The 22,591-nt window shown below is 48.7% G+C and overlaps 1 long non-coding RNA gene across 3 annotated transcripts; it reads left to right on the forward strand.

The window, feature by feature from the left end:
• The first annotated feature begins 743 nt into the window (after positions 1–743).
• Positions 744–21,065, forward strand: LOC107130999 (uncharacterized). Of its 3 annotated transcripts, XR_006690093.3 has the most exons (4): positions 1,338–1,579; positions 14,336–14,454; positions 15,476–15,547; positions 19,179–21,065. It is a non-coding gene; the product is annotated as an uncharacterized lncRNA (long non-coding RNA). The 3 variants fall into 3 exon arrangements; XR_010578449.2 differs by lacking the exons at positions 1,338–1,579; positions 14,336–14,454 and adding an exon at positions 744–1,016; XR_012418985.1 differs by lacking the exon at positions 14,336–14,454.
• Positions 21,066–22,591: the final 1,526 nt, after the last annotated feature.

Consider the following 22,591-nt stretch of genomic DNA (forward strand, 5'->3'; position numbering starts at 1 on the left):
TAGAGATGGGGTTTCACCATTTTGGTCAGGCTGGCCTCGAACTCCTGGACTTGTGATCCGCCCGCCTCCGCCTCCCAAAGTGGTAGGATTACAGGCGTGAGCCACCACCTCTGGCCTCTGCTCTATATTTTCTTTTAGCTCCCTTCTCCAAAAATGTGAAATTCCCCCTAATCTCTTTGCTTCCCATCTGGATAGTGTCAGAATGAAAATCCTAGTTTAATTTTGCGGCAGCTAAGAGCAGCAAACAAGTCCCCTTTATTATTATATTTTATTTCTTGAGACAGAGTCTCGGCCCACTGTAACCTCCGCCTCCCAGGTTCAAGTGATTCTCCTGTCCTGCCTCAGCCTCCTGAGTAGCTGGGACTACAGGCCCGTGCAACCAAGTCCGGCTAATTTTTGTATTTTCAGTAGAGACGGGGTTTCACCATGTTGGACAAGCTGGTCTTGAATTCTTGACCTCAAGTGATCCGCCAGCCTCGGTTCCCCAAAGTGTTGGGATTACAGGAGCGAGCCACCACGCCCAACCAACAAGTGCCCTTTAAATACATCCTCCCTTCTCTCTGCTGGCAGGCTTTGATATGCCCACCATGTGACTTTTCGCCCCTTCCAAGATTTCCAACCAATCCCCTCCTTCCTGTTTCCCGTTGGGCTTTGGGGAATGTACCATATGGACTCTGCGGGCAGACGGAGAGGACGAAAGGCGTGGCGACCGCTTATTTCTTTGGCTTTTGCACGTATCCCATGAGATTCTGGCAAGGCTGAGCGTGCAGGTAGCAGTGGGATCCCTGAGGATGGGAGCCAGTGCACTGAGATCTCTCGCCTCCGAGGCTAGGGTCCTGTGGTCCGCCCGAGGGCCGCAACCCCCGCCCTTTCATGTGCCCGCCTCGCCCCCGGCTGCGCCGATGCTCCTGCTGCTGCTGCTGCTTACCGCGCGGGACGCCGGGGCTGCGGGACAGGGCGGCACTGGCCGGCTACTGGGACGCCGGCGCCTAGGGACACCGCAGCGTGAGGCAGAGGTAAGGACGAGGCTTTGGGACTCCGACCCGCGCCAACCGCCCCCTGGGAGCCGCATCCTGCTCGCGCCCGAGCTCGGGGTCTCGGGCCTCAGGCTGGCCCTGGCGGGCGACTCTGGAGCGGGTGGCCCCGCGAGCGGACGCGCGCGCCGAGCCTCCCGCCGGGACAGTGCTGAGGCCGTGACCCGCCGCGGCGCGAGCGCCTCCTTCCCGGGGCGCTTATAGCCCTGCGCCCCGCCGGCGGGCCGCCAGGAAGCCCCCGCCCCGTGTCTCCCTGTGGTCACCTGCCGCCGGAGGATGCGCTGCCAGGTGCGCCGGCGAGTCACTAGTTCCGGGGCGGCGGGCGCGGGGAAGCGCGGGGAGGCTGCCTGCTTCAGGCAGGAGGTGGAGGAAGGGGGCTTAGCCCGGCGCTGGGCCGGGGGGCTTTTTTGGAGCGGGGGAGGTCTCTGTCTTTACCAGGGTCCGTCGGGTCCTTCCTCCGCGGCCTGGCCCCCGGGGCCTCCCCGTCCCGCTGCCCCGGCCTGGCACTGGCGTGCGCCAAGGGTGGGCTCCTGCGAACTTGGCAGGTAGGTGGCCGGGAGAACCCTGGCGCGCCTTTCCATTTGTGTGGGCGGGGGTCGTCGGGGGGAAGATGCAGAGTGCTCACTCCTGGCACCTGCAGCCCCTGGGGGAATGGCAGCTACCCTTTAGCATGGACTGTCCCCAGCCCACAGAAAGTCAGCTTTCAAAGGTTCTAGCATATTCCTCCCTCCTCCACCAACAGAGCTCCTTGCTGTGGCTGAGAATTGTCGGGCTGTGATGGGACAGGGACGGGGTGGGAGAGCAGCACCTGGCGCTTGATGAGCACCGCAGCGATGGCAGCAGCAGAGATGCTTAGAGACCATTGGCCGTGCCACGCTCTGTCCTGAGTGCCCACGTGTCTTAATGCGCTCAGTCCTCACCACAGCGGACAGACTGGGTGCTCTTATGATCCCTGCTTTTCACAGTAGGAAGTGGGGCACAGAAAGCTAAAACAAGTGGTGGCGTCAGGATTTAGATGAAGGCATTGGGTTTTGGACTCGTGCTCTCGCAGACCAGTTGAGGGCAATTGACATGGGCGTATTCCACAGGGTTACCTCCATCCTGGGGGTCACCCCTTGCTGTCTGTCCTCAGACCCCTCCTCCATATTTCCGTCTCTTCACTCTGGAGTTATCTCTGAAATGCCAGGAGAGGTGCATTGAGGTGAACTGGCGTAGTCCTTGAAGTATTCCTGGCCTGTTTCTCAGGGGGTGGAGTCAGGAGGTAATTCTGAAGCACTGGGAGGAGAGCCTGGGTGCAGTGGGGCTTCCCAGGGGGGCACTTAGGACACTGTGTATTCAGGGACCTGGGGCTGTGCTTTGGGATCCAGAGAGTGCTGAGGGCAGCCTTGCTTCTGGAAAAGGTGAGGAAGCCCTTCCCTTCCTTCTGATTCCCAAGTTGTGGAACCCAAGCAGATCCATTATTGCCCCAGCTAAACTCCGTTATGGATGGTTCTTTTAAGAGAATGAGCTGGGCCAGGGGTGGATTAAGGCAAGGGGAGGGAGCGCATTAAGACAAATACCTAATGCATGTGGGGCTTCAAACCTAGATGGCAGGTTGATAGGTGCAGCAAACCACCGTGGCACGTGTATACCTGTGTAACAAACCTGCACGTTCTGCACATGTATCCCGGAACTTAAAGTAAAATTAAAAAAAAAAAAATTAAAAAAAAGAGAAAGAGCCACCTGGGAATCCTCAACACTGTGTATAATTGGGACGTGAACTTATGGAACAGAACCTTTTACCCAGTTTGGCCATGACTCGTCAGAGTCATCCATTTCCCTGAGAAAAAGGAAAAAGGAAATATTTTAACTAGTGACATGGGCTTGGGTCAGTTTCTTTCCAAAACAGATAGGCTTTCTCAAAACCACCCTTGCAAGGGTAGGAAAAACAAACTTTCTGCTTTTGGTATTCTAAGCACCTTTAGACAGTGGGGTGTGTGGACAATTATATAAGAGAGTCGTAACAGTGACCACTTCACCTTCCCGTGGCCAGACTGCACACACTTCATTTCTGGTCTTCAGGTAGGGTCCTTTCACCCCGTTTTATGCAGGGAAACTGTTCCAGTGAGGTAAAGGGCCATAAACCCAATAATGTGCATAGCTAATAACTCCAAATTCCGTGAGATAAATGTTGAGGGAGCAAAAGGAAGAGGAATGGGGCAGAAAAAGACAATATGAGGCAGGGAAAAAATTCACAGGTGGCAGCTTGAATTGGCCCTCAGGGTGTAGGAGCACCGTGCTAGGCCCTAGCGGAGGATGGGAACACAAACAAGCCTCTGGGCCTCAACCACCCTCAGGGAGCCAAGGAGCAGAGAGGATTCCTACTTTAGAAATGCTTTACACACTGACTTTTTTTGGCACATTTATTGAGCACCTGTTGTATGTAAGTGCCACATGGTAAGACAGCCTGTGTCTGCAAGAGGTTGATATTTCTAAGAGGTTAGATGCATTGTCAGCCATGCAAGTGCGGTAACCTGGATTTAACTGGCCAGGAAGCCCTGGACATAGAGTGCTAAGCAAATTTATGCTAACTAGTAAAATATTCTTGATTTGGTTTTGTTTATTTCTTGCACATAAGATTGAGAATTTCTAGAATTTACCTACCCCCTGTGGCTGCTGTTTGTGGAGTGTTTGTGTTTTGCAAACAGGATCACTTTGCAACTCCTTCCTGAGGACCAGCCCTGCACTTGGCTCGGGAAAGGCTGGGACCATTTCCCTTGCCTGCAGGCTGCCCTCGGGCCCGTCACCACTTTGGACCTGGTGCTCTCAATGTGCTTGTCCTTGCCCAGCTACTCATCGAGAGGTGTAGGTGCCCCAAGTGGACCGGGCAGCCCTTCCTAGAGGAGTGTTTTGCGGGCTGTGCCCTTTCCTGGGTGCTGTAGCAGTGGTGGATGGGAGCAGTCCTGGGCATGGAGGCGCTTCATCGATGCTTTGGGCATTAGATTGTCCATGCTGCTTCTAAGGCTCCTTTCTAACCCGAGGACCACGGTGCTGTGTCTACCACGGCCTCGGAGCTGGTTGGAGCCTTGTAATAATGTCATCAGCCAGCATGGTAGCAAGCCCCCCATTCCTCCATCTTCCTGAAGTATTTCTTTGTCATGTGCTGTATTTGGAAGCTGATGTATTATGGGAAAAGGCCTAATAGGACTTCTTACTACTGGATATGATGAGTGAGATACCGTTTTGCTTGGGTCTTAACTTCTGTTTTCTTAGACCTTTGGTTCCATTTGATCAGGTTCATTCAAATAGAAATTGCGTATATCTTCTAGAAATGAGTTAAACACCTAATCTCTGCTTCCTGCTATATTAATATAGCTGACTGGCTAACATGAAGGACACTTTACATGCTGCTAATGACAAGTTCCCTCTGTGCCTGACCACCAGCCCGGGGGAAGGGTTCATGGCTTAAAGGTATCTCTTACCCTTCAGGCAAAGTTAATGTATGGAAACGTGGATTTATCTTCAAAATAAACTAGTGTGTATCTGTACTTCTTGGCTTGAAATTAAATTTTTCACAGTAAAGGAATTTGGCAACAGAATTCCTTTGGTAGAAATTTAAAAATTTACCTTGCTAGCCGGGCGCCGTGGCTCACGCCTGTAATCCCAGCACTTTGGGAGGCCGAGGCGGGCGGATCACGAGGTCAGGAGATCGAGACCATCCTGGCTAACACAGTGAAATTCCATCTCTACTAAAAATACAAAAAAGTTAGCCCGGCATGGTGGCGGGCACCTGTAGTCCCAGCTACTTGGGAGGCTGAAGCAGGAGAATGGCGTGAACCCAGGAGGCGGAGCTTACAGTGAGCCGAGATCGCACCACTGCACTCCAGCCTAGGCAACAGAGCGAGACTCCGTCTCAAAAACAAAAACAAAAACAAAAACAAAATGTACCTTGCTGTAGACAGTATTTTAGGCAGTCTGATATCCCACCACTGGTGGGAATGACTGTCACCTTCACCTGCCTGCCCCTCTTTGTCCCCCGACAGCACTTACACACATGCAGGCTCAGAGGCACAGGTGCTCCTGACTCTGCCTGCAGCCTCCCAGGCCTGTCATCTGGGCCTGTTGGTGCGGCACATGGATCTAGGTGCTGTCACAGACTGTCAGTTGTGGAGTGTCCTGGCAGGGCCCGGCTGGCCTAGTGTCTGCTCATGCAGTATTCATCTGCACGCCAGGGGCCGTCTGGACCATCTCTGCTGCGCTGCCCCACTCAGCTCCGTGTGCAGGTGCTTTCCTTTCTTGCTTGTCTCCAGGCCATTTTTCTAAGCTTTTATGAGGTCCGGATGCTTAGGCACAGGCAGTAGGCAGGAAAATCCAGCAGGGCATATAGATCATTCCCAGTAGTAAAAGAGGTCAAGGGGTTTGGCTAAAAACCTCACTTATATTGGGATATGGGAAAAGTGGGAGGGAACTGATTTCTCAGGAATCCGCTTCATAATATATGTCATGGCATGTTTGCCTTCAATCCTCATGACAGTCTCACAAAGTTACCCATGTGAGGCCCACTTGAAAGATGAGGCACAGTGAGGTTAGATGACTTGCCTGAGATCTGTCACCTGGTAAATGGTGGAGCTAAATCAGAGTAAGACAGTGAAAATGCGTGTGGTTAAGAGCTTGGACTCTGGAAGCAGATTGTGCTGTACTATACCAGTTACTAGAGTGTGTGACCGGGAGTGTGTTCCTTATCCTCCCGAGACTCAGTTTCCTCATCTGTGCAATGAAGGGCGTAACAGTCCTACTCACCTCGTGTGGTCGTAAGCACTAGAATCCTCCCAGGCACGTGGTAAGCACACAGCGAGCACCCCAAGCATCAGCTGGTACTGTCACTGACTGGTGCTCCTGAAACTTGGAACGGAATTCTGAGGCTTGGGGCTTCCTCTCCTCCAGAGACAGTCTTCAGGGGAGCGTGCTGGGTCCAGACTATCCAGTGATGAGCACAGGTTTCTCTGCAGTGTTTGGATGGGTGAGAATGAACAGTACCACCTCCAAGGGGGAGTTCTTTCCTGTCTTGCTGGTCCTCTCTTCATCCCACTTGCTCTCGCTCTCTAACTGCCTTTCTCATCAGTGTGAAAGCATCTGCAGAAGCCTGTTCTCTAGCTCACTCCCGATCCCCTGGGGCTTTGCATTTTTTAAATTAGCCATTCTTTAAACCTCCTGAAATAACTTATTTATTAAAGTTGTGTCCGTTGGTCCCTTCCTCCACGTGTTGTGTTGTCCTGGGTTTTAGGGCAGGGCGGCTTCATGGAAGTGTACCACGACCTTGTCTCTGCTCATGACAAACCCGCCTGCTTCAGGAGAGCCAGGAGTAATATACACAACAGTTATGGGGAAGAAAAGGGACGAAATACCCAGATGGCATAGACAGTGTGGTTCGGGAAAACAAGCGTGCTGTTACTTCTTGAAAATCTATTATATGCCAAGCACCGGTTCAGAAGCTTTATATGCATCATCAGCCCTGCAAGTTGGGGATACTGAGTCATTCCCTCTTTACAGATGAGGACCCAGAGACAGAAGCATCGTGCAGGGGCACCCAGCACATGGGTGAGAGGAGCTGGGGGTTTGAACCTGCGACCGTGTTGACTTCTGTGGGCCTACGGAGGAGATGCAATTTGAACTGTGCCCAGGCCATGGTAGGATTGTCTAAGTGAGATGTGGGGGTGCTGGGGTGAGTGCAGGCTCAGGGCTGAGAGTGAGCAGCATGCGTTCAGGGGCAGCGAGGAGGCCAGCCTGGCCAGGCTCGGTTGCGTTCAGCGTTGGTTCTGTCTGTGTGAGGGGAGGTAAGTAAGATGTGTTCCTTGCCCTCTGGGATCTTGGTGCAGCTGGTGAGACAGACACACAAATAGATGATTTCAGTGCTGTATGGTAAGAGCTGTGATGAGGGTAAGTATGGGGAGCTGTGGGAGCAGAGCAGGGGGAGCCGGGAGCGTTCCGAGAGCCTTGCCCTGACTGCGAGGGCGAGGTGAGGTAGCGGCAGGCTTAGCGGTGGAAGGCAGGAAGGGATTCGAAAGACAGAGAACAGCAGGAGCAAAGGCATGGCCTTGAGGGCTTTTCTTGTTTATTCTCATGGTCGAATGGATGTCAGGGTACAGTGTGGGCTTTATGGGCATCGGGGAATCTGTCGGGGGTTTGAACACAGAGTGATGGCATGGAAGTCGAGTTTTAGGTCAGTCTTGTGGAGGCGGGATAACTGAGTCAAGCAAGATCAGCCGGGGAGGAGTCAGCAAACTTTTTTCTGTAAAAGGCCAGAAGGTAAATGTTTTAGGTTCCATAAGCTGGTTGGACTCCGTGGCTGCCTCCGTCTGCTGTTGTGTGAAGGCAGCCACAGAGAGCACAGAAGTGGATGGCTGTGGCTGGATTCCAGTAATGCTTTTATTTGTGGCCTCTGAAATTTAAATTTTATGTCATTTTTACATGTCACAAAATAGCTTCCTTTTAATTTTTTCCCCAGCCCTTCAGAAATGTAAACACCAGGCCAGGCGCAATGGCTCACACCTATAATCCCAGCATTTTGGGAGGCCGAGGTAGGTGGATCACGAGGTCAGGAGTTCAAGACCAGCGTGGCCAAGATGGTGAAGCCCCCATTTCTACTAAAAATATAAAAAATTAGCTGGGTGTGGTGGTGGGCACCTGTAGTCCCAGCTACTTGGGAGGCTGAGGCAGGAGAACTGCTTGAACTCGGAGGGTGGAGGTTGCAGTGAGCCGAGATCGCGCTACTGCACTCCAGCCTGGGCAACAGAGTGAGACTCCATCTCAAGAAACAAACAAACAAAACAGAAACGTAAATACCATTATTGGCCTGCAGGCTGGATCTGGCACATGGCTGGTGGTGTGGCCACCCCCGGGTCTGGCTCGTGGGCAGTAGTGTGCCCACCCCCGGGTCTGGCTTGTGGGCGGTAGTGTGCCTTGTAGTTTTGTGGAATCCACAAGGCAAGGCAGACAGATCCAGCAAACGTTAGCTTGAAAGTACCAGGGACAAGCAGAGGGAGTAGAGGTCACGGGCTCTGTTCTCAGAGTTCACAGTTCACTTTGGAAGTCAAGGTGAATACTAAAAGAGCAACATGGGCACCAGGGAGCAGGGAATCAGGCACGCAGCACGCGTGGGCATTCTGCTGCGCAAAAGGCAGGGGCTGTTCCCTCCCTCCTGGACCTTCCTCCCATGCTCCAGGCACACCCTGCGTCAGGGCTGTGGGACAGACTCCCCCTCCCTGAAACACTCTTTCCTGCAATATTGCATGCGAACTCCCTCAACCCTTCATGCCTTCGCTCAGATGTTACCTCCTCTGGGAATCCTCATGCCTCCCAGTGTAAAATGTCAGTGTGTCTCCTTCCCTCAGTGCTCCGGATTCCCTGTACTCTGCTTTACTCTCCGTTTTTCCGGAGCACTGACCCCTCTAGTGTGCTGTGTTGCTCGCTCATGCTTACTGAGAGGTGGCAGGGCCCGGGCTCTGGAGACAGGCTGCCTGGGGTTGATTTGTGGCTTCACCACTTGCTACTCATATGGCTTTGGGCGGATTATTTAACCCCTTTGGCCTTGGTTTCCTCACTAGTATGAACAATACCTAACTCAGAAGTTTTGTGAGGATCAAGTGAATTTATATTTATAAAATTCATAGCATAACACCTGCCATGGAGTCAGAGCTGTATTATGTAAGTGTTTAATAAATACACCTTTTATTGTCCGTCTCCTTCCACAAAAATGGAAGATTCATGAAGTCAGAAATCCTATTTGTTTTGTTCTCTGATGGATCCCTAAGCATTTTGAGCAGGACCTGGGGCAAAGCTGGCCATCTGTGCTCACCGAGTGAGTGACTGGGTCTGGGGAGGGTGTGGTCTGGGACGGTGTCAGGGAGCAGTGAGGTGTGGGTCAGTGCTGTGCACGGGTCTGCCCTGGGTCGGCTGGCTGAAGAGGCTGAAGCTGCTGTGTGCCAGTGTGCTTGCACACAGTCCGGGGGAGTGGGAGGGACAGTGCTGGGCTGGGGCAGAGGGGCTGGCTGCATTTGGAGAGCGCTGGGCCGGGTCCTACTGCAAGAGGAGAGAGAGGGTCTAGCTATCAAGGGCAGGAAGAAGCCTACAGGGCCCAGTGTTTCCAAGCGCTCTTCCATCCACCTCCTATCCTGGCCTGACCCCACTTAGGAGGAGGCAGAAGGATCGCTTGAGGCCAGGAGTTTTAGACCAGCCTAGGCAATATACGGAGACCCCATCTCCACAAAAACACACACAAAAAACAGCAACAAAATCGATTTTGCATTACTTACTATAATCACAAAAAATGACAAAGAAACCAGAGGCATTGAGAGGGGCCTAGTTAAATAAGTCCCCGTACATCCAAACAATGAAATACCATGGATTTGTGGGTTTTTAAAAATAAGGTAAATGTTGAGGATAAACTGTTTAATGAAATACACTTCACCTCGCTCATACAAACAGTAACTGAAAATGGGTCACTCACATGTTAAACATAAAACTATAAAACTTTAGGGGAGAAATTCTAAGAGAAAAAATGGAGCCCTAGAACTAGGTAGAGATTTGAGACTTGACACCAAAAGCATGACCCCTCCAAATATGGATACATTGGAAATCACCAACATTTAAAACCCAGGCTCCGGGAAACACTGGCTTAAGAGGATGAAATGAAAAAGTACAGACCAGGAGAAAAGACAGGCATTCCTGGGAGATATTGCGGATTCAGTTCCAGGCTCCCACAATCAAAGCAAATAGGGAAATAAACTCCGGTACCCAATGTTTTCGTTTCCCAGTGCATATACATGTTAGGTTTACACTATGGTGTAATCTATTAAGTATGCAATAGCATTATGTCTAAAAACCATGTACATTTCTTAATTTAAACATACTTTCTTGGGCTGGGTGTGGTGGCTCAACCCTGTAATCCCAGCACTTAGGGAGGCCAGGGCAGGCGGATCTCTTGAGATCAGGAGTTCGACACCCGCCTTGGCAATGTAGCAAAACCTTGTCTCCACAAAAAAATAAAATAAAACTAGCCACGTGTGATGGTACATGTCTGTAATCCCAGCTGCTAGGGAAGATGAGATGGGAAGATCGCTTGAGCCTGAGAGGTTGATGCTGCAGTGAACCATGTTTGTGCCACTGCACTCCAGCTTGAGTGACAGCACAAGACCCTGTGTCAAAAAAAAAAAAAAAAAAAAAAAAAAAGAATATTGGTTTGTTTAATGACTTGTGGTACAGAAAAAACTTTGCTAAAAAATGCTAAGCATTATTTGAGCCTTTAGAGACCCCTACATAATCTTTTTGATCTTTAAGCTGTTGGAGTCACGCCATGAAGCTAATTGGCTGCTGACTGATGAGGATAGTGGTTGCTGAAGGGTTGTGGGGGTGGTGCTGTGACAATTTCTTAAAATAAGACAACAATGAAGTTTGCCACATTGGTTGACTGTCTTTCACATAGGATTGATCTGTTGCTTTGTAGTGCTGTTTGATAGCATTTTACCCACAGTAGAACTACTTTCAAAATTGAAGTCAGTACTCTCAGATCCTGGCGCAGCTTTATTAACTAAGTTTATGCACTATTCTAAATCCTTTGTTGTCATTTCAACAATGTTCACAGCATCTTCCCCAGGAGTAGATTCTATCTCAGGAAACCACTTTCTTTGCTCATCCCTAAGAAGGGACTCCTCATCTGTTCAAGTTTAATCATGAAATCACAGCAATTCAATCCCATCTCCAGGCTCCACTTCTAATTCTAGTTCTCCTGCTATTTCCCCCACATCTGCAGTGACTTTCTCCACTAAGTCCTGAACCCCCAAAGTCATCCATGAGGGTTGGAATCCACTTCTTCCAATTCCTGTTGATATGGCTAGTTTGACCTCATCCTATTTGATCACAGATGTTCTTAATGGCATCTAGAATGGTGAATCCTTTTGAGAAGGTTTTCAATTTACTTTGCCCAGATCCATCAGAAGAATCACCATGTATTGCAGTTACAGCCTTATGAAATGTATTTTTTAAATAACAAGACTTTGAAAGTCCTTGATCCACAGGCTGCAGAATGGATGTTGTGTTAACAGGCATGAAAACAACACTCATCTCCTTGTACATCTCCAGCAGAGCTCTTGGGTGACCAGGTGCATTGTCAGTGAGCAGTAATCGTTTGAAAGGTATCCTTTTTTCTGAGCAGCAGTGGGTCTCAGAGTGGGCTTACAGTACACCGTGCTGTAAACAGATGTGCTGTCATCCAGGCTTTGTTGATTATTTATAAAGCATGGGCAGAGTGGATCTGGCACAATTCTTAAGGGCCCTAGAATTTTGGGGATGGTGGATAAGAATTGGCTTCCATTTAAACTCACCAGCTGCATTGACCCTTAACAAGAGAATCAGCCTGTCCTTTGAAGCTTTGAAGCCAGGCATTGACTTTCCTTCGCTAGCTAGGAAAGTCCTAGATTGCATTTTCTTCCAACAGAAGGCTGTTTTGTCTGCATTGAAAATCTGTTGTTCAGTGTCACCACTTCATCAGTGAACTCAGCTAGATCTTTTGGGTAATTTACTACAGTTTCTACATCAGCACTTGCTGTTTCATCTTGCATTTTTATGTTACGGAGATAACTTCCTTCCTTCATCTCATGAGCCAGCGTCCTCTGCTAGCTTCAAATACTTCTGCAGCTTCCTCGCCTCTCTCAGCCTTCATAGAATTGAAGACAGTTAATGCTTTGCTCTGGATTAGGCTTCGTCTTAAGGGAATATTGTGGCTGGTTTGATCTCCTAACCAGACAACTAAAAAAAACCTTTTTCCATATCAAAAATAAGCTGTTTCACTTTGTTACCATTTGTGTGTTCACTGGAGTAGGACTTAATTTCCTTCAAGAACTTTTCCTTTGCATTCATGACTTGACTAGCTGTTTAGTGCAAAAGACCTAGATTTTGGCCTCTCTCAGCTTTCAACATACCTTCCTGGCTAAGCTTAATTATTTCTAGTTTTGGATTTGAAGTGAGGGATGCACATCTCTTCCTTTCACTTGAACACTCAGAGGCCACTGTAGGGTTATTGATTGCCCTGGTTTCAATATTGTGTGTCAGAGAATGGGGAGGCCCAAGGAGAGAGAGAGACCTGAGGGAACAGCTGGTTGGTGGAGCATTCAGAGCACACACAGTATTTATCCATTAGTTCACGGTCTTATAGGAGTACAGTTCATGGTGCCCCAGAACAATGACAATAGTGACATCAAAGATCACTGATCACAGATGATCATAATTCATGTCATAATAATGAAGAAGTTTGGAATGTTGTGAGAATTACCAAAATGTGACAGAGACCCAGAGTGATCACTTGCTGGCGGGACGATGGCACCAGGAGGTTTCCTTGATGCAGGATTGCCACAGCCTTCAATTTGTGAAAAACAGATTGTACAATACAGCAAAGTACAATAAAGCAAAGCATAATAAGATGAGGTCTGCTTGGATTTGCAAATTTCAGGTCCAACCAAGTGCTAGTATCCAGAATGTGCCAAGAACTCTCAAAATGCAACAGCAGTTTTTGAAAATTGAAACACAAAATAGCCAAAAGACACTAATAGGCGTTTCACCAAGAGTATGTACAGATGTCAAGTAAGCACATGAAAAGATGGCCACCGTCTCATGGGAAGGTGTCGTTATGGACCGAATGTATATATCCCCCAGATTCATACATAGAAGCCCTAACCCCCTGTGTGGCTGAATTTGGAGTAAGAAATAATAATTAAGGTTGAATGAGGTCATAAGTTGGGGTCCTGATAAGACAGGATTTGTGTCTTTGTTAGAGGAGACCCCAGGGAGTTGGCTCCCATTCTCTCCACCTACACCCACCAAGGAAAGCCCACATGAGGACATAGTGACAGGGGCCATCTATAAGCCACTAAGGGCCCTTAACCTGTAGAATGGTGAGAAAACAGTTTAAGGTGTTGAAGTCGCCCAGCCTGTGGTATTTTGTTACGGCAGCCCAAGCGGACTAATACACATTAAGATCATGGTGAGGCAGCGTGACACACCCATCAGCATGCCTTAAGCACAATGTAGAAACAGCACCAAAAGCTGGTGAGGATGGGGAGAAAGTGGGCGACTCACACATCACTGGGTAAATGTAACATGGTACAGGCACCCTGGAGAAGAGTGTGGCAATTCCCCCTCCCAATAAAGCAAACCCCACCACCAACAACAAAACATGCAACTACGGAACAACCTGGCAACTCGATTTCTGGGCATTTGCCCCAGAGAAATGAACATGTAGAGTGTGGCAGAGAATTAATGCAGTCGGTCTGGGATGCTCCGAACCTGCTCATTCCCAAGAGAATATCTGGCCTTGCCTGGCTCTGGGGAGGAAGCCCAGAAACCATTGAAATACTTGCCTGATAAGAGTGTGTTTTCGTAGCTGGGGCTGTGGGCAGTTTATGCTGATGACCTGATCTATGGTGGGGCCCTGGACCAGGTGGTGTCCTTCAGGGAGATGGGCTTCATGAAGTTCTTTGAGTCTTTCTAGGGAGTGGTCCAGCTCAAGGATGCCTGGAGGACCTTACCCGACAACACTTATGTTCACACAAAATCCTGGACCTGAATGACCTCAGCAGGCTCGTTCCTCAAAGCCAAAACCTAAAAACAACTCCTCAGAGGCCTTTCAAGGGCCAAGAGGTTAAGGGCTGGGGGTGGGTGTGGAAATAAAGAGGAACATTTGGAGATCCATATTAGAGGAGGAATGAACAGGACTGGGTCACAGGTTGTTTAGGACATAGGGACATACAGGATGAGGAAACTCTCCCAGAGTCCTAGACTAATACACAAATTAACATACATGGGCACATGCCAGGGCAATGGCTCATGCCTGTAATCCCAGCACTTGGGGAGGCCAAGGTGGGAGGATTGCTTGAGCCCAGGAGGTTGAAGCTGCAGTGAGCTACGGTTGTGCCACTGTACTCCAGCCTGGGTGACAGAGGGAGACCCTGTCTCTAAAGGAATTAAAAAAAGAAAAAACACTGGTACAATTTATTGACAGCAAGTCTGGGTCACAGCCAAATAGAGGAAGAAGAAGACCAAGATATGGGGGTTGGATTGTTTTTAATATGTAATGTCTATGAAACAACCAAGCCAGAAAATCAACAAGGCAATTCTATATCTATGTAATTCTGAATGAAGATAAAACCTTGGGCTTATACGCATGGAGATAAGAATTAACGCCTTGGAAAAGGATTACATCACCCAGAGGTTATGTTTTTAAGTGCAGAGGTAGAATAATAAGGCCATACCTGAACTGTGATGCACTGCAGACTGTAAACCCAGGCAGAGGAGTCTCTGCTGGCAAACGCTGCTCGGGAGGAGCATCCAGAGAGGGAGGAGAAGGTTCTGATGTCAGGATCCGGAGAGGAGAGGATCTTCGGAATCGCAGGTGAGCCCCTCCCCCGGACTGCTGCCAGGATGTCCAGGAAGATGGGCGGTACAAAGTCGCTATTAGGTTTTTCCCACAGCAGTTCATCAGTGGCAAGAGAGAGGAGTTCTGGGGCGATCTGGTGGGAGAGCGAAGAGTGTAGGAGAAATGAAGAGGGAACCTCCAGTGACCACAGTGAAAGGTGCTGTGTGTTGACTTCACCGAAATTTAGCTCTGAAGGGGCCCAGACAACCTGGGCTCTTGAATAAGGTTGGCCATGTGATGTTAAGGATTTTTTTTTTTTTTTTTTTTTTGAGGCAGCATCTTGCTGGTCACCCAGGCTGGAGTGCTCTAGCTTGATCATAGCTCACTGCAGCCTCAACTTCCCAGACTCAAGCGATCCTTCTACCTCAGCCTCCTGAGTAGCTGGGACCACAAGTCACCCAGGCTGGAGAATGCAGTGACACAATCTTGGCTCACTGCAACCTCCGCCTACTGGATTTTTGTGCCTCAGCCTCCCGAGTAGCTGGGACTATGGACATGTGCCATCATGCCTGGCTAATTTTTGTATTTTTTGGTAGAGGTGGGGTTTCATGATGATGGCCAGGCTGGTCTCAAACTCCTGACCTCAACTGATCTTCCTGCCTCAGCCTCTCAATGTGCTGGGATTACAGGTGTGAGCCACTGCGCCCGGCCTCTCTCCTTTCTTAGCATGTCAATTACATTTCTTTTTTTACTTTTTTCAGTGGTTGCCCCAGAGTTTACAATACACATTTACAACCAATCCAAGTCCACCTTCAAATAACACTCTACTACCTCACAGGTAATGCAGGTATCTCACAACAACAAAATATTCCTAACTCCTCTCTCCGGTTCCTTGTATCATGCATGTCACTTAAATGTAAGCTGTAGTCATCAAATACATTGTTGCTACTACTATTTTGAACAAATTGTTATCTGTTAACTATATTAAGAATAAACATAAAAGTTTTTATTTTAGCTTATTTCTTCCTTCTCTATTGCTCTTCTTTCGTTTCTGTAGATCCGAGTTTCTGACTTACATCATTCTCCTTTTCGCTGAAGAAATTCTTTTAACATTTCTTGTGAGGTAGAGGTAAGCATCCTGGAGACAACTTCCCTCAACTGTTATGTATGTGAGAAAGTATTTCTCCTTCACCTTTTCCCCCAGTTTTTTCTATTGTGGTAAATTACTCATAACATAAAATTTACCACGTTAACCATTTTTGAGTGTACAGTTCAGTGATATTAAGTACAAGCCTAATGTTATGCAGCCATAACCACTGCCTAGCTCTGGAATCCTTTTCATCTTGTAAAATAGAAACTCTGTGCCTACTAAACAGTATTCCCCATTCCCATCTCACGCCAGGCCCTGGCAACCACCATTCTACTTTCTGTCAATGATTTAGACTATTCAACATATCTCATGTGAGTGGAATCATACTGTGGCTTTCACTCTGCATAATGTCCTTAAGGTTCATCCATGTAGTAGCGTGTGTTAGAATTTCCTGCCTTTCTAATGCTGAATAATAGTCCATTGTATACACAGACCACATTTTGTGTATCTGTTCATCTGTGGATGAACACTTGGCTTGTTTCCGTATTTTAGCTATTGTGAGTAATACTGCTATGAAGATGGATGTACAGATATCTCTTTGAGAACCTGCTTTCAATTCTTTTTGGGTATATGAAAGGAAAATAAATCTAAGGACCCAAAAATCACTAAGCCAAGGGAAAAGTCAAGCTGGGAACTATGTCAGGCAAACCTGCCTCCCATTTTATTCCTATAAGATAGCTACAAAGATTAAAGACAGTGGCTGGGTGTGGTGGCTCATGCCTGTCATCCCGGCACTTTGGGAGGCTGAGGTGGACAGATCGCCTGAGGTTAGGAGTTCAAGACCAGCCTGGCCAACATGGTGAAACCCCATCTCTACTAAAAATACAAAAGTAGCTGGGCATGGTGGCATGGACCTGTAATTCCAGCTACTCAGGAGGCTGAGGCAGGAGAATCACTTGAACCCGGGAGGCGGAGATTGCAGTGAGCTGAGATTGCACCATTGCACTCCGGTCTGGGCAAAAAGAGTGAAACTCCATCTCAAAACAAAACAAAACAAAACAAAAACAGCTACATACCTCCCTTACAATTTACCTACAAGGAAATTCCTGTGGGCCTCAAGATCTTCACCCTAAAACAGTTCTGTTGAATTTCACCCTGGCAATATAAACTGATAACTGATCTTCAAATATGTAGGACAGAAAGTCATCCCTCTGCTCACTTGAGACAGATGCATATTGGATTCCCTCCTCTGCCTGTTGTTTATGTAAAAATGCAAATTCACTGAGCCGGACCAAATTATGTATTCAGTAAAAGGTTGATAAAAGACTCAGAAGAATACACCAGTTTGTCTTTTATCTACCTATGACCTGGACGACCCTGCCTCTTTGAGTTGTCCCACCTTTCCAGACTGAACCAATGTACATCTTACACATATTGATTGATGTCTTATGTCTCCCTAAAATGTATAAAAGCAAGCTGTGCCCCGACCACCTTGGGCACATGTCATCAAGGACCACCCGAAGCTGTGTCACAGGTGTGTCCTTAAACTTGGCAAAATGAACTTTCTATTAATAAACTGATTGAGACCTGTCTGAGATATTTTGGGTTCACAGGTATATACCCAGAAGTGGAGTTGCTGAAGCATATGGCAATTCCATTTTTAGTATTGTGAGGAACCGTCGTACTGTTTTCCACAGCCGCTGTACCATCATACAGCCCCACCAACAATGAAGAAGGGTTCTGACTTCTCCACATCCTCACCAACGCTTGCAATTTCTGATTTTGTTTTGTTCTGTTTTGTTTGTTTGTTTAACATACTGTTCATCCTAATGGGTGTGTGGTGGTGTCTCATTGCAGTTTTGGTTTGCATTTTCCTAATGATTCATGATGTTGAGCATCCTTTCAAGTGCTTGCTGGCCATTTGTATACCTTTAGAAAAATGTCTATTTAAGTCCTTTATTTTATTTTATTTTATTTATTTTTTTTTTTTTGAGACAGAGTCTCACTCTTATCACCCAGACTAGAGGGCAGTGCTGTGATCTCAGCTCACTGCAACCTCCGCCTCCCGGGTTCAAGTGATTCTTGTGCCTCAGACTTCCGAGTAGCTGGGACTACAGTCATGCACCAACATACCATGCTAATTTTTGTGTTTTTTTGTAGAGACTGGGTTTTGCCATGTTGGCCAGGCTGGTCTTGAACTCCTGACCTCAAGTTATCCACCCTCCTCAGCCTCCCAAAGTGCTGGGGTTACAGGTGTGACCCACAGTGCCTGGCTGCTTTGCTCATTTTTTAAATTGGGTTGGTGGTTTTTTTGTTGTTGAGTTTTAGTAGTTCTCTATGTATTCTGTCTATTATTCCTTTATCAGGAATAATGATATTCAGTATGTGATTTTAAAATATTTTCTTCCATTCTGTGGGTTGCCTTTTTACTCTGTTAATATTGTATTTTGATGCACATAAATATTTAATTTTCATGAAGCCTAATTTGTCTACTTTTTCCTTTGCTATTAGTGCTTTTCGTGTCATACACAAGAAATCATTGCCAAATCCAATGTCATGAAGCTTTTCCTCTATGTTTTCCTTTAGGGGTTTTATTGTTTTAGTCTTACATTTATGTCTTTGTTCCATTTTGAGTTAATTTTTGTATGTGCTATTAGGTGAAGACCCAACTTCATTCTTTTGCATGTGGATGTTCAGTTTTCCTAGCACCAGTTGTTGAAAAGGTTGTTCTTCCCCATTAAATGGTCTTGGTACCCTCATCAGAAATCATTTGACTGTAAATCTACACTCTGTATTCTATTCTGTCAGTCTCTATGTCTATCTTCATGCCAGTACCACATTGTTTAGATTACTGTAGCTTTGTGGTAAGTTTTGAAATCAGAAACTGTGAGTTCTCCAGCTCTGTTCTACTTTTTCAAGATTACGTTCGCTGTTCAGGGCCCTTTGATATTTCATATGAATTTAGGATAGGTTTTTCTATTTCTGCAAAAAAAGCATGGTATTTTGATAGAGATTGCATTACATTTATAGATTGTTTTGGGTATTATTGATATCTTAACAATATAAAATCTTCCAATTCATTAACATGGAATATGTTTCCATTCATTTATGTCTAATTTCTCTCACTAATGTTTTATAGTTTTCATTGTACAAGTCTTTCACCTCCTTAGTTAATTCCTACCTTTTTTTTTTTTTTTTTTTTTTTTTTTTGAGACAGTTTCGTTCTTGTTGCCCAGGCTGGAGTGCAATGGCACAATCTCGACTCACCGCAACCTCCGCCTCCCAGGTTCAAGAGATTCTCCTGCCTTAGCCTCCCAAGTAGTAGCTGGGATTACAGACATGTGCCACCACGCCTGGCTAATTTAGTATTTTTAGTAGAGACAGGGTTTCTCCATGTTGATCAGGCTGGTCTCAAACTCCCTGACCACAGGTGATCCACCTGACTTGGCATCCCAAAGTGCTGGGATTACAGGCATTAGCCACTGCACCCCGCCCATTATGCTAGTATTTTTAAAGGGTTTTTACATCAATGATCAGAGGCATATTGATCTGTTGGTTTATTTTCTTACAGTGTTTTTGGCTTTGGTATCAGGGTAATGCTGGCCTTATAGAAAGAGTTAAGAGGTATTCACTCCTTTTTTTTAGTTTGTTTTTGTTTTTTTTTTTACAGAAACAGGAACTAAAGAGTTTTAACTGGGCACCGCTATAGCAGTGGCTGTTGATCATTGTCTCCTGGCTGGAACCAGGGAATCCTGTCGTTCAGGGAGGAGCAACGCAGCAGCAGGCATGCCTTCTCAGCCCCAGCTGACTCACTCTGGGGTGGATGGATGGATTTACTTACTTATTTATTTATTATTTGGTTCTTGCTCTGTCGCCCAGGCTGGAGTACAGTGATGCAATCTCGGCTCACTGCAGCCTGGACCTCCCGGGCTCAAGCGATCCCACCTCAGCCTCCCAAGTAGCTGGGACTTCAGGCACATGCCACTACGCCAGCTAATTTTTTAAACGTTTTGTAGAGACAGGCTCTCGCCCTGTTGCCCAGGCTGGTCTTGAACTCCTGGCCTCAAGCCGTCTGCCCACCTTGGCCTCCCAAAGTGCTGGGATTACAGGTGTGAGTTACCACACTCAGCCCACTCGGTTTTGAGTGGCCATTGGCTTTGACTCAGCAAACACTTCTGATGGTAACAAAGCACCAACTGGGTGGCTGGTTTCAATCCTACTCTTGCACCCAACACCGCAACATTTTATCTACCTGGAGCAAATGCTCTGGGGTCCTGAGGAGCTGGCCACACTGCCCATTTTGCTGGTGGGACAGTGGGAGGCCCTGCCCTCCTCCCATCCCACACCTCTTAGGCAAGAGCTGTGCCCAGGAAATGTCACCCGTAACTGGTCTGCACAGACCCTGTCTTCCAAAAGGGTGCTGTGCCTCCACCAGACCCCACGTACATTGTGCAGTACATTGGTCAAGCACATGCAAGACACGCCAAGGCCAAGGCCTGACTGGTTGGACAGTAAAGACACAATGAGCCCCTCTCATTCGGAGCTGATTACTCACAGAGTGAAAATAAGAGAAGCCTGAGGTGGCAGCTCCCTCCCGTCCTGGTGCCACACACTAAAAAGGACAGCACCGAAACAAAAGGGGTCAGAGAGCACGCGCTGCGGGACACCCACTGCGGAGCAGCCCCTGGAGACTGCGCCGGGCTGCATCCTCATCTGTGGCTCTGTTGTGGGGGCCGGGGGCAGGCAGCCTCCCCCTCACCAGGGCCAGCGAGGCAGGCAGTGAGGAGCAGTCTCGGGAGACAGAGGGAGTGAGAGGTGGCCTGGGTGCAGCCTGATGTTCTGGGAGGAGCAGGCTTAGGTCAGCTGCTGTGCGCACCTCTGCGTGGCCTGTGGGGATCCTGCAATGGCTCAGGGCCCCACGGCAGAGCTGTCTCTCCGCCCACACAACGGACACACAACCTGACACACGGAAACTCACAGAGACACCAGAGAGGCACATGTGACACTCAAAGACAGACCCACACAAAAGCCATGCAGGAAAGCCTTTTGCCACACGTGCACACACACATACACACAGGTGCCCATCCCTTCAAACCTTGGTGTTTGCCCAGACACACCTGTGTCAGAGACAGGGGACCTGCAGCTCCCCAACACACACCAGTCACCCCACACTAACCCAAGGTGTCACCAGCCAGCCTGGAGGACTTGGGAGGCCAAATGGAGGTGGACAGTGGCCGCAGAGCAAAGGCCTTCGGTGGATAGCACCCGACGTGAAGAGCCATGGCGCCCACTGTGTCCACACACACAGGGGACACGCACGTCTGTGCACCAGCTCCCCCATTCCTACACACGCATCACCCATCCCTGGGGCTCTGGAGGATGAGGCCCCTCCTTCCAGACCAGGGCCTCCCTGAAGACCCAGAGGTGGTCCAGGAGTCCCCATGCCTGAGTGACCCACTGCTCATGTCCATGAAAAAGAAAAGGAACTGTGTGTGTGTGTGTTTGTCAGCACAATGGAAGTTTATTTTATATATATATATATACTTTAAGTTCTGGGGTACATGTGCAGAACGTGCAGGTTTGTTACATAGGTATACACGTGCCATGGTGGTTTGCTGCGTCCATGAACCCATCATCTACATTACATATTTCTCCTAATGCGAAAAGGAACTTTTTTTATCTGAGGAATGTGAGCCCCCTTTAATTATCTGGCCCACAGAGGCACTGGAATGAAACAGCAGTCACATCCCACTCCCACTTGAGCTAAAGACCTCTTGAAGCCAATTGCTCTGTGGGTCCTAGACTGATGCCAAGTAGACATAAAAAGCCATGCGCTAGACACCATAACTCTTACCCTGTAGTCCAACACTGTATAGCCAGTCACTAAGGTTCTCTCTGGAAAGCAGTCAGAATTCCTGCTGACTTCGTATCAGCCCACTCCCTGTCCCCTTCAGTCTTTAAAAACGTGCTTGTGATAAGGCTGAAGGAAGCACTCCCAGGGCAACTTGGTGTGTCCTGGGCAGCTCTCTCAGCCTTGGCCCAGACAAACTCTCTATATGAACTGTGGTTCAGTTTCTTTCTTTAGGTTGACATCCACATTAGGGGAGCAGTGTTGCTGGGCTGGGGAAGCTGGTTCAGGTCAGATGTTGCACCAAGGGTGGGAGAAGGGGCGTTCCTGCATCAGCACCCGGACGAGGCAGAGCAGCAGGTGTCCAAACCCAGGCCTGGCTCGCTCCTGCTGTGGCTCACAGCCCCCACCCCACCTGGCAGACCCCCGGAGCTGGTGACAGTGTTGCCCAGCTGGCCACAGCAGCTGGGCTGCTTATCCCACTCACGACCTACGGGGGAGGTGTCAATGACCAAGCCCAGCCCCAGCTGGCTCCTGGTCACTTGCTGCAGGCTCAGCTCCCACGGTCTCCAGTCCCACCTCCAGCTCCTGCCATTCCGAGGGACCTGGAGGCCAGAGTGCCCGGCGCATGAGCAGCTCTGGGTTGTGGTCCACCCTCCACGGCAGTGGCCTGAGCGATCGTTGTCATTATTCACTTTATTCACTCCTGGTTTGCTGGCTGGAAGGGATCACACAGACATGGCATGCAGCGGAGCCAATCCTGCCAGGGACTGAGGAAACAGATGCTGGAGAAAACCAGAGACTTTGCTGGCGCTTCAGGGGGACCCCAGTTGGCTCAACGCCCCCTCTCCCTCATAGCCAATCACTAACCAATGTTCTCTCTGGAAACCAGTCATAATTCCTAACCTAGTCAAAGCAGGTCATCCCACACAGTCCAGCCACCCCGCAGGCAGCTAAAGAGTGCCCGGTGAAACGCAAGTCTGAGCGTGTCTGTGTCCCCAAGCCTTTCCGTGCCCCCTGCCGCTCTTCGGACAAGCCCCCAGCAGCCTCTGTAATGGGCAGCCCCCGCCCTTGTCTCCTGCGCTGGCTTCCGCAGCCTGGCACACCGGTCCTCTCGTCCATCCACCTGACCTGATTCTGGCAGGGCCTTTGCAGAAGACTTTCCTCCACCCCAACCCCTCCTATTAAAGCCTGTTCCTAGCCGGTTCAGCCCCAGCCACCAGAAGCCCCCCAGC

The sequence above is a fragment of the Macaca fascicularis genome, chromosome 10, assembly GCF_037993035.2.
Source record: "Macaca fascicularis isolate 582-1 chromosome 10, T2T-MFA8v1.1".
In the NCBI taxonomy this organism is placed as follows: Eukaryota; Metazoa; Chordata; class Mammalia; order Primates; family Cercopithecidae; genus Macaca; species Macaca fascicularis.